The sequence below is a fragment of the Halichoerus grypus genome, chromosome 7, assembly GCF_964656455.1.
Source record: "Halichoerus grypus chromosome 7, mHalGry1.hap1.1, whole genome shotgun sequence".
NCBI classification, from domain to species: Eukaryota; Metazoa; Chordata; class Mammalia; order Carnivora; family Phocidae; genus Halichoerus; species Halichoerus grypus.
The window spans coordinates 28,657,030-28,668,082 of NC_135718.1; the positions used below are offsets into that span (position 1 = coordinate 28,657,030).

Genomic DNA, 11,053 nt, shown 5'->3' on the forward strand with positions numbered 1-11,053 from the left:
CTTTAGGCATCTGGAGTACAGTTTATTACTATAAAAATCCCACTACGTTTCTAGACTCCTGGAAATTCTGAAAGGGTATTTGAGCCCTAGAGAGCCCCTAAAGAGATTCTGAACCATAACTTCCTGGTAGAGGTTGTGTTCCTCCCAAATAGTCACACGTTTATTAAAGTGTGTGTGCTCACAACCTCGGAGGTATTTTTTTGTTTACATTCCCAAGAGACACTGTTGTACAGCATTAAACACAAATTGGGGGCATGCAGAGTGCAGAGCTGGGAGAGGGGATGTGGGAAAGGAAACTTGCCAGAGAGGAAGAAGGGCTGGGGATAGGTGTGGGGACAGAACACTGAAAAGAGGGAGTTAGTGAAATACAGTGGGGAAACACAGGATTGGACAAAAGATCAGAAGACCACTAAGAGGAGGGGTGACCTGGGGTCAGCCACCCTCCTCTCTAGGATCATTTTCTCATCCTTAACATGAGGAGGTTGGGCTGATATCCTTCTAGCTCTGACACTCTCGCATTTCACATGGGGGAGCAGGAAGAGGATCCCAAAGGAAGTGGAAACGTAGGACAACGTAAGCATCTGCTGCAAGTCGTACGCCCAGTTCATTGTTTTGTCAAGTGCGTATCAAACATCCAGCATGTTCCGGGCATTGCGCTAAGGTGCTGAACAGACAAGACAAGTCTTCCTTGTCCTCGAAGCCAATCATCTATGGGACAATGTAAGTGCCTCTCCTTTCACACATTCATGAGGAGAGGGCACGAAGGCGTTGTTAAGGATTAAACAGGAGGAGGAAGAGCCGGTACTCTGGGTTTGGCTCTTATTTCTTGAATCCCTCAAGTTCCTGCTGTTTGCTGAACCTGTGCCCAATATCAATCAGGTAATAAATTTTGCCAATGTCTATGACATGAGTATTTTTCAGAATAATATACTTAACTTATATTACCCTTAATACTTTTCTGAGCATTTTCTCCTAAATTACATTTATATTTATTTATTTCATTTATATTTATCTCTGTAGGCAATACAAAAAAAAGCATCAAATATGAAATATGATCCTTATCCTCAGGGAGCTTATGGTATAATTGAGGATGGAGATAATGAGACAATAAACAAAACTACTCAAAAACTAAGTTATGCAGTGGAGGCCATTTAGTCTATGTCAAGAGAATGGGACATGTGATCACTGTGACCTGTGGTAGCTAGAAAAGCCTTCATAGTTGGGAGACAATGGACTTGGAGTGAAGAAGGGTGATTGCTCAGAGGGTCCCTAGGAACGAGCACGGCAGATAAGCGGATCGGGGAGAGAGACAGTAAGAAGACTGTAGATCATTCACAAATAATGAGAAATTTGGTTAATTAGGCATGGTAATGAGGGTTCACCAGTGGTCCTGAGAGTCCATTTAATCCTACACACAATGAGAAGCCATAGCACAGTTGAGAAAACTTAGGTACGTTTAATTAAGAAGCATTTGAAGAAAAAAGAATCTGGTGCTGGTGTGAGGATGAGTTCTATCTGCGATCCGTCCAAGCCAAGTTGACAAATTAGGAGGCCATTATAGTAAATTATTTAGGCTTTACAATCAGACTTTGATTTGAACCCTGGAGTCTGTCACTTAAAAACTGGACAAGTCCTTGAGCAAGGTGTTTATATTCTCAACTTTTGATTTCTTAACCCATAAAATAGAGATGATGGCACACACTTTTCAGGAGGGTGCCTGTATGAAATGGGTCAGGATATGCAGAGCTCAGTGCCTGAAATGTATTAGGCTCCCCCACTCCTTGTGCTCTGAGTGAAGAGGGACGTTCAGGGAAATCATTTGTTGACGGATTCCAACCAAAGGGAAGAGAACAAGGAAAGATGATGACACTGGCAGAAGTTGAGATGTGAGCAGTTTGGGGGAGTGGTGATGACCTTGAGGTGACAATGGTGTAGGTACAATTAGCATTATCCCCAAGACATCTGAAAATAGAACATCAGAGGGAGACCAAGCTCAAGCTGTAGATTAAGGGCTCCTTCATTACAAAAGTGATAGTTGACACCATGTGGGCAGACAAGCGGTAGGACAGCAAGAGTATAGAAGACACTTGGAGGGTTCCATGAAGTGGGGCTGGAGAAGGAAGAGGAATAACTACTCGCTGAGAAAGAAAGTGATCAGGATAGCACAGGGTGTCAAAACCACAATAAGACTTTCCAGAAAAAATGTCACTACACAAAACACCGAAGAGAGGTAATAAAGCACAAGCCTGAGGAGAAGTCGTTTGATCTCAGAGAATGAGTCTCAGATAATTATGGGGGAATGGCAGGACTTTAACTCCTCAGGAGTGCTGGAAAAGGAAATCAGGTATCAGGGAAACAGTTGAACCAGTTGACCACAAAAGTAACTTCCAACTGAGCATCAATACTCACCACTTTGGAAGTAAGTATCATGCAGACTGAGGGAAAGGGAAGTAGCTGGTGAAGACACATATTCAGAAATCTGACCCAAAATGGGGAGGAAAGTTACTTGAGGAAGGGGCACCAGTGTCACGAGAAGATAATATGGCAAAATTGCTGCATGTTTCAGGGTGAAAGGAAGGAAGACAGAGAATACTGAATTGTAGGATGGGGGGACTGCAGAACCCAAAATAAGAAGCATTGTTTCTAGAAGTAGGAAAGAAAATACATCAAGGCTTTAAGGGGTAGTGTTACTTTAGAGAGAATGGATGCTTATTCCTCTGAAGACTAAGGAATTAAAACATAAATTGAGGAGAGTGAGACCCATGCAGGAGAGCCTCCAAGTGGACCTCAGCTTTCTCAGAAGAATACAGGAAGATGAAGATGGAAGTATTCAAAGGCTGATGAGGAGGGGACCACCTGTGGGGAATACACCAGAACAGCCCAGGCACAGAAGAAACGGCTGAGCTAGAGAACATCCACCGAAGAATGGCCAGGAAGCAGAGAATAGTCAAAGAAACTGAGGCTATTTCACCCAGAGAAGCATGGGAGTCAATGGCTGGCTTCAAATATTTGAAGAACTGACATGCAGAAGGAATAGACATCTGTAGGACTAGGAGGAGCCGCTGAAAGGGGCACCCGGCTCAGTTGGTTAAGTGTCTGACTCTTGATCTCAGCTCAGCTCTTGATCTCAGGGTCATGAATTCAAGCCCTGTGTTGGGCTCCATGCTGCGCTCCATGCTGGGTGTGAAGTCTACTTAAAAAAAAAGAAAGAAAGAAAGAATAGAGGAGCTGCTGATGAAGTTGCAGGAGGAAGATTTCACCTGACTATAAGGCAGAACCTTCTCACACTTAGAGAGTGAAAGAGTCAGTGGTTCTCCCATGGGTGGTGTCCAGGAGACATGGGAGAGTTACTTGCCAGGGATGCTACACACAGGATTCAGCATCAGGGAAGAGTTGGACTCTGGCAATTTCTGAGGCCCTTCTTACCAGCACAGCTGAAATTTATGCTGGATCTATAGGTATGTAACAGATTTAAAGAATCTCATGGCTGAAAGGGACCTTGAAGGTCATCTAATCTAATAACCCATTTGACTCTTGAGTCCCCTCTCTGAGAGGCTCACCGAATGATCAGGGAATGTAAAACCCACCCAAGCTAAGCCTGAATCCACCAGTAGCCACTGGGGGTACCGGGTTTCTACTTACTTCTCATCTGGATAGAGAACTAATCTGTGGACCTCCCAGAGAACTCGAGATGTCAAGATGGTCCAGGTGAGTCTTTCATGAGAACCCTTCTCAATAAAAGAGGAAATACATGCGAAATTTTGATGAATCTTATATATGATTTTGAGTTGCTCATGTTTATTACTTGAAAACCCAAACTTACAAAGCAAATGCTGTGTTATTTTTTAAAAAGATTTTATTCATTGAGAGAGAGAGCAAGTGAGAGAAAGAGCACAAGCAGGGAGAGGGAGAAGCGGACTCCCCACTGAGCCAGGAGCCCGACATGGGGTTGGATCCCAGGACCCCGGGACCATGACCTGAGCCTAAGGCAGTTGCTTAACCGACTGAGCCACCCAGGTGCCCCAAATGCTGTGTTATTATTCATATTTCAAAAGGATCCTTCACTTTAAAAATAACTCATTTGGAGATACTTTTAGGCAACAAATTCCCGGATGAACTTAAAATGTACTCAATTTTTCTCCCTCCCCACAAGCAAAAGGCTCTTTGCACACAGCTTTCCAAGATCTTGTGTATCACACAAAGTGAATTTCACTGTTATTACAACATAACAAACAATTCCTCTGCTTAACAAGCCACACACAAGAGGTTAATGATCAATTTGGTTCTGTCCAAAGGGAGCCTTCACAGAGGACATCTAATTTGATCCAGAATTTCAAGATCTGCACCAGCCAGGGCTCTGTTTACCCAGGGAAGGGAGATTTTTAAAAACGTCAGAACTGTTTTCGGTGGCACGGGTGGAAAGTCCTATTGGGGTTCCTGCTGTTTACTAGCTGTGTGGCCTAGAGGAGAATGGTTGGGTGTCCTGCAGCCTCAGTGTCTGCAAGTGTAAAGAAGGAATACCTAACTCATGTGACGATTCTGAGGATTAAAAAGAATTTCTACAAAGTCTCTCTCTCTCTCTCTCTCTCTCTCTCTCACACACACACACACACACACACGCACACACACACACACCCTGACACATAGTAGGCCACCCTCTGCTGCCCCCTCAGAGCTTACTTTGCTTCTCAGCAAACCAGTGAAGTAGCACACCCAGTGAGTGTTAATGCCATTTTATAGAAGGCAGAGCCAAGTTGCAAACAAAAACTGAGCCAGCCCAAAATCTGGCTTCTCTGCCATGGCTGTAGCTGCCAGGCAATCTCATCATCCCCTCTAGTGGGTTATTCCAATAAGTAACAGTAAAGGAAGAAGGGCGCTGATTTGAAGAAGGCATAATGTAACAAGAGCTATGGGAAATGGATCACCTCCAAACACATGGCCCCTTCGTAATGCCCTGCTAACCCAGGTCCAGTTTCTAGGGGAGAAGGCTGATTGGGTGGGAGGCCTGACGCAGGGGTAGGGTGGTATAAAGGGTAAAGTTAAGACCCTATAACAACCCTCAGTCCCCAAGAACCCCTCCAACCATCATCATCACCTTTACTATGGTTAAGTGGCAATATTCATAATCTTACTTAAAAGCGAACAAAAGCCTCGTTTGAACTACATGCTCAGCAGAATGGCTAATATGAAAAAGAAATGAAATGAAAATATTAAGAGTTGAGGAGCATGTGGTGCTACTGCCCATGGGAGCGAAAACAGATGCACCAACGTGAGACAACTGCTCAGTACAATCTGGAAGCTGGTATTCATTCCCTCTGACAGAGCAATTACACTCCTAGGTGTATACTGACTAAAAACATTTACTACAGTCCTCAAAAGACACGTTAGAACTGTGCTGCCCGACGCATGGGGCTCTTTATATTTAAATTAATGACAATTTAAGAAAATTAAAAAATCCAATTCCTCAGCCAACCACATTTCAAGTGCTCAGGAGCCAAATGTGACTAGTAGCTACCTCACTGCCCAGCACAGACTGAGAACATTGCCATCACCGCAGAAAAGGTCTACTGGACGCTGTTCTAGAATGTCTGTGGCGGCACCATTCACAACAAACACTAGAAACTACCCACAGGCCCACCAGCAACAGAACGGATAAATTTACCTGCGGCACACTGATACGATGGAATACTCTAAGGTAATGAGAATGGACTATGTACAAGTGCCCGCTGCAAGATCGATAAATGTCACAAACGAAAGAAGCCAGGCGTAGAAGAGTACATACTACAGGCTTCCGTGTATATACTGTTCCACACCAGGCGAAACTGATCTGTGCTGTTAGAAGCCACGATAGTGGTTACCCTGGGCGGTGGGGACAGTGACAACAAGGGAGCCTGTGGGGACTTGGGGGGCTGGTAATGTTCTGTTTCTTCATCGGGATTTGGTCTCATGGCCAGTGTTCGCCTTCTGAGGATTCAGCCAGTGGTACACTGACGTCGTTTCTGCACGTGTTTCATACTTCGATACATTTTCTAAGCCCCGTCAGAAAACTTTGCTGTTACTAATGTTACCTACAGTCTAGGCTGAGAAAAAGCGCGACCTTTCAAAAAAGCACATGTGGCTTTGGGATCAGCGGCCCCTCCCGCAGAGGCCTGCCCCGGACTCCCCACCGAGGCCTTCCGGACCCACCACCCCCTCCCCGGCGCGTCCTACCTGGGCGCCCGGGTCGCGTCGTCGGGACGGCCGGCTCCGCAGGTTCGGGCGGCCACCGCGAGAGGCGGCCAGGCTCTCCCGGGGCTCGCGGTTGCGCTCCCGCGCCAGGCCAGTCTGGGAGGCGGCGCCCGGCCCCGCGGCACCTGCGCTGCCCCCGGCGGGTCCGAGGATCCTCCCCCTTCGCGCCCGGCCCAGCCGCGGCCGAGCGCCGAACTCCGCTGGCAGAGAGCCCGCCGGCCTCCCAGGGCTCGGGCCCTCGGTTCGGGAGAAGGCGCCCGCGGAGTCCGCTCCGGGGCCCAGACCGGTAAACGCCCGAGGAGGAGGCTGCGAGTGAGGCGCCGAACCACCCGCCCCCGCACGCGCCTTTCTCCAGGGAAGCGCCCGCCCTCCCGGCGCCACCCTCGCGGGGTCGCGCGGCCCGGGGTCACGCCGGCGGGGCCCGGGACCAGCGGGGCGCGGGACCCCGGGAAAGCCCTCCGCAGAGGGGCTGGGTTTTCCCTCCCGACCCTTTCTTCCGCGCACTGATAAGCCCGAGGGGGGTCGCCGCTCGGCCCGGAACTTCCTTTCACCCTCCCCTTCAGTCCAATTCCCCAGAACCCGCCAAGGTCCAAGCCTCCGCGAAGCTCTCCGAGCTCTGCAGGCTCCGCTGGGCTCCGCCTGCCCGTGGTGACGCGTGCCCGCCGCGTTGGGGTGGCGAATCCCCCGGCCGGCCGCGCTCCCCCTCGGACCTGGGAGTGCCGCAAAGGCAGAACAGAGTCCTGGGCTTCTCTGCATACAAGGCTGCGAGCGCCGGCCTGGCCCACAGTAGTGGTGCAAGGCCTGAGGCATACCAGACACTGTGCTAAATTGCTTTTACAAGGATCACCTCATTTAATTTTCAAAGGCAAGGTGATTGGTACATAAGTGTTTACATATATAAACACTCGTTTAATTGCACACTTATTATTTGTGCGTTTTGCTTAGGTAAAAGAAAAAACCTACGAGAGAAGCGTTATACCCATTTTATAGAGGAGGAAACTGAGTTTGAGAGTGCTCCTAACTCAAAGTCTCTACCACTGGTTGTGGTGGCATTGAGATTAGAATGGAGGAAGCCTGACTCCAGAGCCAACCACTTAACCCCCCTCAAGCTTAGGCTCTGCAGGAAAAAATTGCTGGTCTTCACCTATTCCACCTCTCTTACCAGTAGCACCTACCCACCTCATGAGCCCAGCGTGGTACCAGTCACTGGGTAGGGAGGCGTTATCCATGCATTCAGGGAAGTAAGGGGAGTTTGAGCCAGAAGTGACTTCTGAAATCATACGGTTTATCCTTCTCTGCCTTAGAGCTCAGAAACCAGAACCCAAAGGGATGACTTACTTCACCTGCTCAAAGTCTCACTTTAGATCATTAGAAGACATTTTACTCTTCCTCCTGGCTCACAAAACTATTCAGTGAAGCAGCGATTTGAGCCTGCGGGTGGGGTGTGTCTTTTCCCCTGCAGGGGGAGCTCAAAGAGAGGTGGCTGTGTTGGTCAAGGGTTTTCACCCTTTGATGGCGGGCAACTAGCAGTAAGGAAATCCTTTAGCCCAAGAGATGGGAGCTATTTATACCCGGAGACTGCAGGCTCTGGGGAAGAGTAGTGAGCAGGGAGGGAGCTGGTTCAGTCTGGCTTTAAGTATCTCAAGACATGCAAACTGTGTGGAAGCCAATCCATAGAACCAGTTCTGTTTCCTCTACCACGGTCACACGCCTCTTTTCGAAACGCGAGAGGATGCAGAGCGGAGGAAAATTAATACGGGGCTGGGAGGAAGCCGGGCATGGAAGGTGGGGATCTGGTGCTGGGAGCATCGAGAGGCCATGGCCCACAGGACACAGACTAGGTTGGAGAAAAAGGAGTTGCTTACTTAGGAAACCCCCAGGGGAGCGAGGACATCTGCTCCCAGAATCTTGGGTTCCTAGAGCGCAGGTGATGAAATCCAGCATTGGAAGTGAGCACTCCTGGAATTCAAGGGCAGCCTCTTGATCACCTACCATACCCCTCAGCTAGCGAATGTTGGAAAAATGTTGCAGGTCCCAGATTTATCGTACACATCTCAGCTCCTCACCCCTCCCCTCCTGAGTCCTCGCTATCTCCTATCTCCTGTCCCTCCCATTCCCTAAACGTTGTGCCCAGGGTATCAGGTCATCACCAAGTTCTCAGCCTCCTTTACTATGTTTTGGGTGAGGGGTAACAATCTCTTGCAGGAAGCTGTGTCTCCAGGCAGCATTGCAGGGTACCAAAGGCAGGACTTTTCTCTGGGATCTCCATGGGTTGTGCGTCTCTGCGGGCAATTTCAGGTGCCTTGGCCCCGCCCAGGTGGGCTAAGAGTCAGCTCAGCATGTCCCTTGCCACCAGCACCCTATGCCGCAGCTCCACATCACCGGGGCCACTGCATGTGCTGGGGAGGGTGGCACGTAAGGACTCCGGTCCCATGATCTCCTACTTACTGTGTTATCTGTCCCAGAGGAAAAAGATGTCAACCTGGTTGCCCATGACCTCACTAGGACCTCATGAGGAGTGAAAGAAACAAATAAATCTTTGCATGACACTATGTTGTGGTACTGGAAAGTACCTAAGACTCTGGTGGCATATATGAGGGAGTGATTACCTCCACTTGGGTGGTTCAGGAAAGAAGCCTGGCCTTGAAGGGGGAGCAAGAGTTCACCAGAAAGATGGGGGTGGAAAGGCAATCCATATCATGGGGAGGGGCAAGTGCAGAGGCATGGGGTTGCAACAGCAAAGCCCTGTTTGGACTGGCTTCCTTTCTGTCGTTCAGGTATCAACTTAAGTGGCTTTCTCTGATCACCTACTCCAAAAGAACCCTCCCTTCGGCACTTGGTTCTAGTTCCTTTTTAGAATTTATCTACTTATTTTTACATTTACTTGTTTGTTGTCTAACTCCCTCCCCCCATGCACACTCCTTAAAATAAACTCCACAAGCCTGTGGACATTTTTTTTTTTTTTCCACCATCCTCAGCATCCAGAACAGTGCAAGTGAACATATATTAGCAGGTGCTCAGTAAATACTACTGGATGGATGGATGGATGGATGGATGGATGGATGAATCAGTGGTCCGAGGCTGCAGGCAGTGAGAAACGTGTTAGGAAGTGAGAATTTCCTCCCCAGCCCTTAGCCTAAGCAACTCATGGGAATAGAATAGCTTCAGAAGAGGGCTCGCTAGGAAGGGGACTTGGGGGACACGGCGGTGATAAGGGTGTGGGAGGAGTTGTCCCAGCTCCAGGGAGGCTTAGGAGAGGAGGGAACTGGCGGCAAGGAGTTGAGGGACCGGCAATCTAGTGCACTACAACTCACACTCAACTCCAGGGTTTTTCTGCGGGGGAAGAGGCGAGGGGAGGGAGGGTCTTCGCCCCTAGGCACCGCCTCTCCAGCCTCCCGCTAGGCCCTTTTGGACCCGTCCAAGCCTCATCCTGGGCGGTCAGCGGGTTTTGGAGGATTCCCTTGCCTGCCTCCCTCCCTTCCTCCCCTCCTTTTTCCTCCTCCTCCTCCTCCTCCTCCTCCTCCTCCTCCTCCTCTTCCTCCTCCTCCTCCGGGTCTCTGCGGATCCGCAGCCCGGCGGCCCCGCAGCAGCCTAGCAGCCCCCGCCCCCTCCTGTAAGGACGAAATTGCTAAACTTGTAGCAATAATGACCCTGCATTCAGGCCGCCGACTCCCGCTGAACGTCTCCGCGCCGCGGCTGGCCGGCCTAATCAGCGCGCCCCTCCTTGCTGCCCGCCCAGCCCCCGTCCCCCCTTGCCGCTCCCTCCCCCAGCGCACAAAAAGTGGGGAACAAAACCCCCGCGCATTTCTCCGTCCCTCTGTTGAGCAGACTGCTACACAAAGCCCCCGCTCTGAGAAGCAATGGGGAGCTCGGGGGGGACGTCAATCCCGACGCGCTGGGGTTTTTGTTCGCGCAGGGGACTTCGCCTTCCTACCACACCTTTTGTTCGGGACTCCAATAAAAAGCCATTCTTTCCGCACCTTCCCGGCCCGGAGCCGTCTTTCAGCGAGGCCCGGCCCCACAATGGCGCGGCGCTCTGAGGCCTCCCCATTCACCCGCCTTGGCACGCTCACAATCGGCCGTGTGGCAGCACCGGCCTCGCACAGGCATTCTCCGCAAGTGACAAGGAGCCGCATAAAGCCGCGGCCGCCGGGGGAGAAGGGAGGGCGGCCGAGGGGGAGAATTCGGCCGCGGCGGGGCGCAGCGCCCCTGGGCGCGCTGGAGGCCCCGGCGGCGGCCGCCGCTGAAGGAGCCGCCTTCGCGCCGCCTCCGGCTGGCCCAGGGGGCGAGGTTTCCTTTTCCCTGGCGAACTTCGAGGTGGGGCAGAGTCTAAGCCTTGGTCTAACGCAGGCCCAAACAGTAGCCAAAGCATCTGGTAAAACTTGTGGGGATTACAAAGCCGGGGACCTCCAAAGGCCCTGAGTCTCCGATCTGTTCTCCCACAAGAGTAAAGAGAAATTAATGAACAAAACCAAGAGGACGCAAAACTTGCAGCCCGAGGCTGGCCCAGGAGAGGCCAGGCCTGCGAACGCCCAGGGAAGATTGCTTTCCCTTACACACCTTTTCCTTCCCTACCCGCCCTGTTTAAAGGATCCCTCTCCACTTTTGGGGGGCGAAACAAAGTCTGTAGCCAATGGTTTGGAAATATTGCACCTTGTTTATTGACTCCTGTAGTGTATGGCAGCGGGTGTGTACACGGCGTGTGAATACAGTTATAGATATATTATATGTGCTGAATACAGAATATGAAACAGAAAGGAAACCTGGTAACACCTCCGGTGGGCCACCAGCTCCCAGATTTGTTCAGCCCCCTCCCGCCACCCCC

General features: G+C 50.5%; 1 long non-coding RNA gene across 2 annotated transcripts in view; it reads right to left on the bottom strand.

The window, feature by feature from the left end:
- Window positions 1-6,497, bottom strand: part of LOC118551272 (uncharacterized) — a 71,171-nt gene extending 64,674 nt beyond the window's left edge. For both annotated transcript variants that reach the window (XR_013449654.1, XR_004924985.2), the window contains exon 1: window positions 6,211-6,497. This is a non-coding gene — a long non-coding RNA (uncharacterized LOC118551272). The remainder of the gene's footprint in view (window positions 1-6,210) is intronic.
- Between the last annotated feature and the right edge of the window lie 4,556 nt (window positions 6,498-11,053).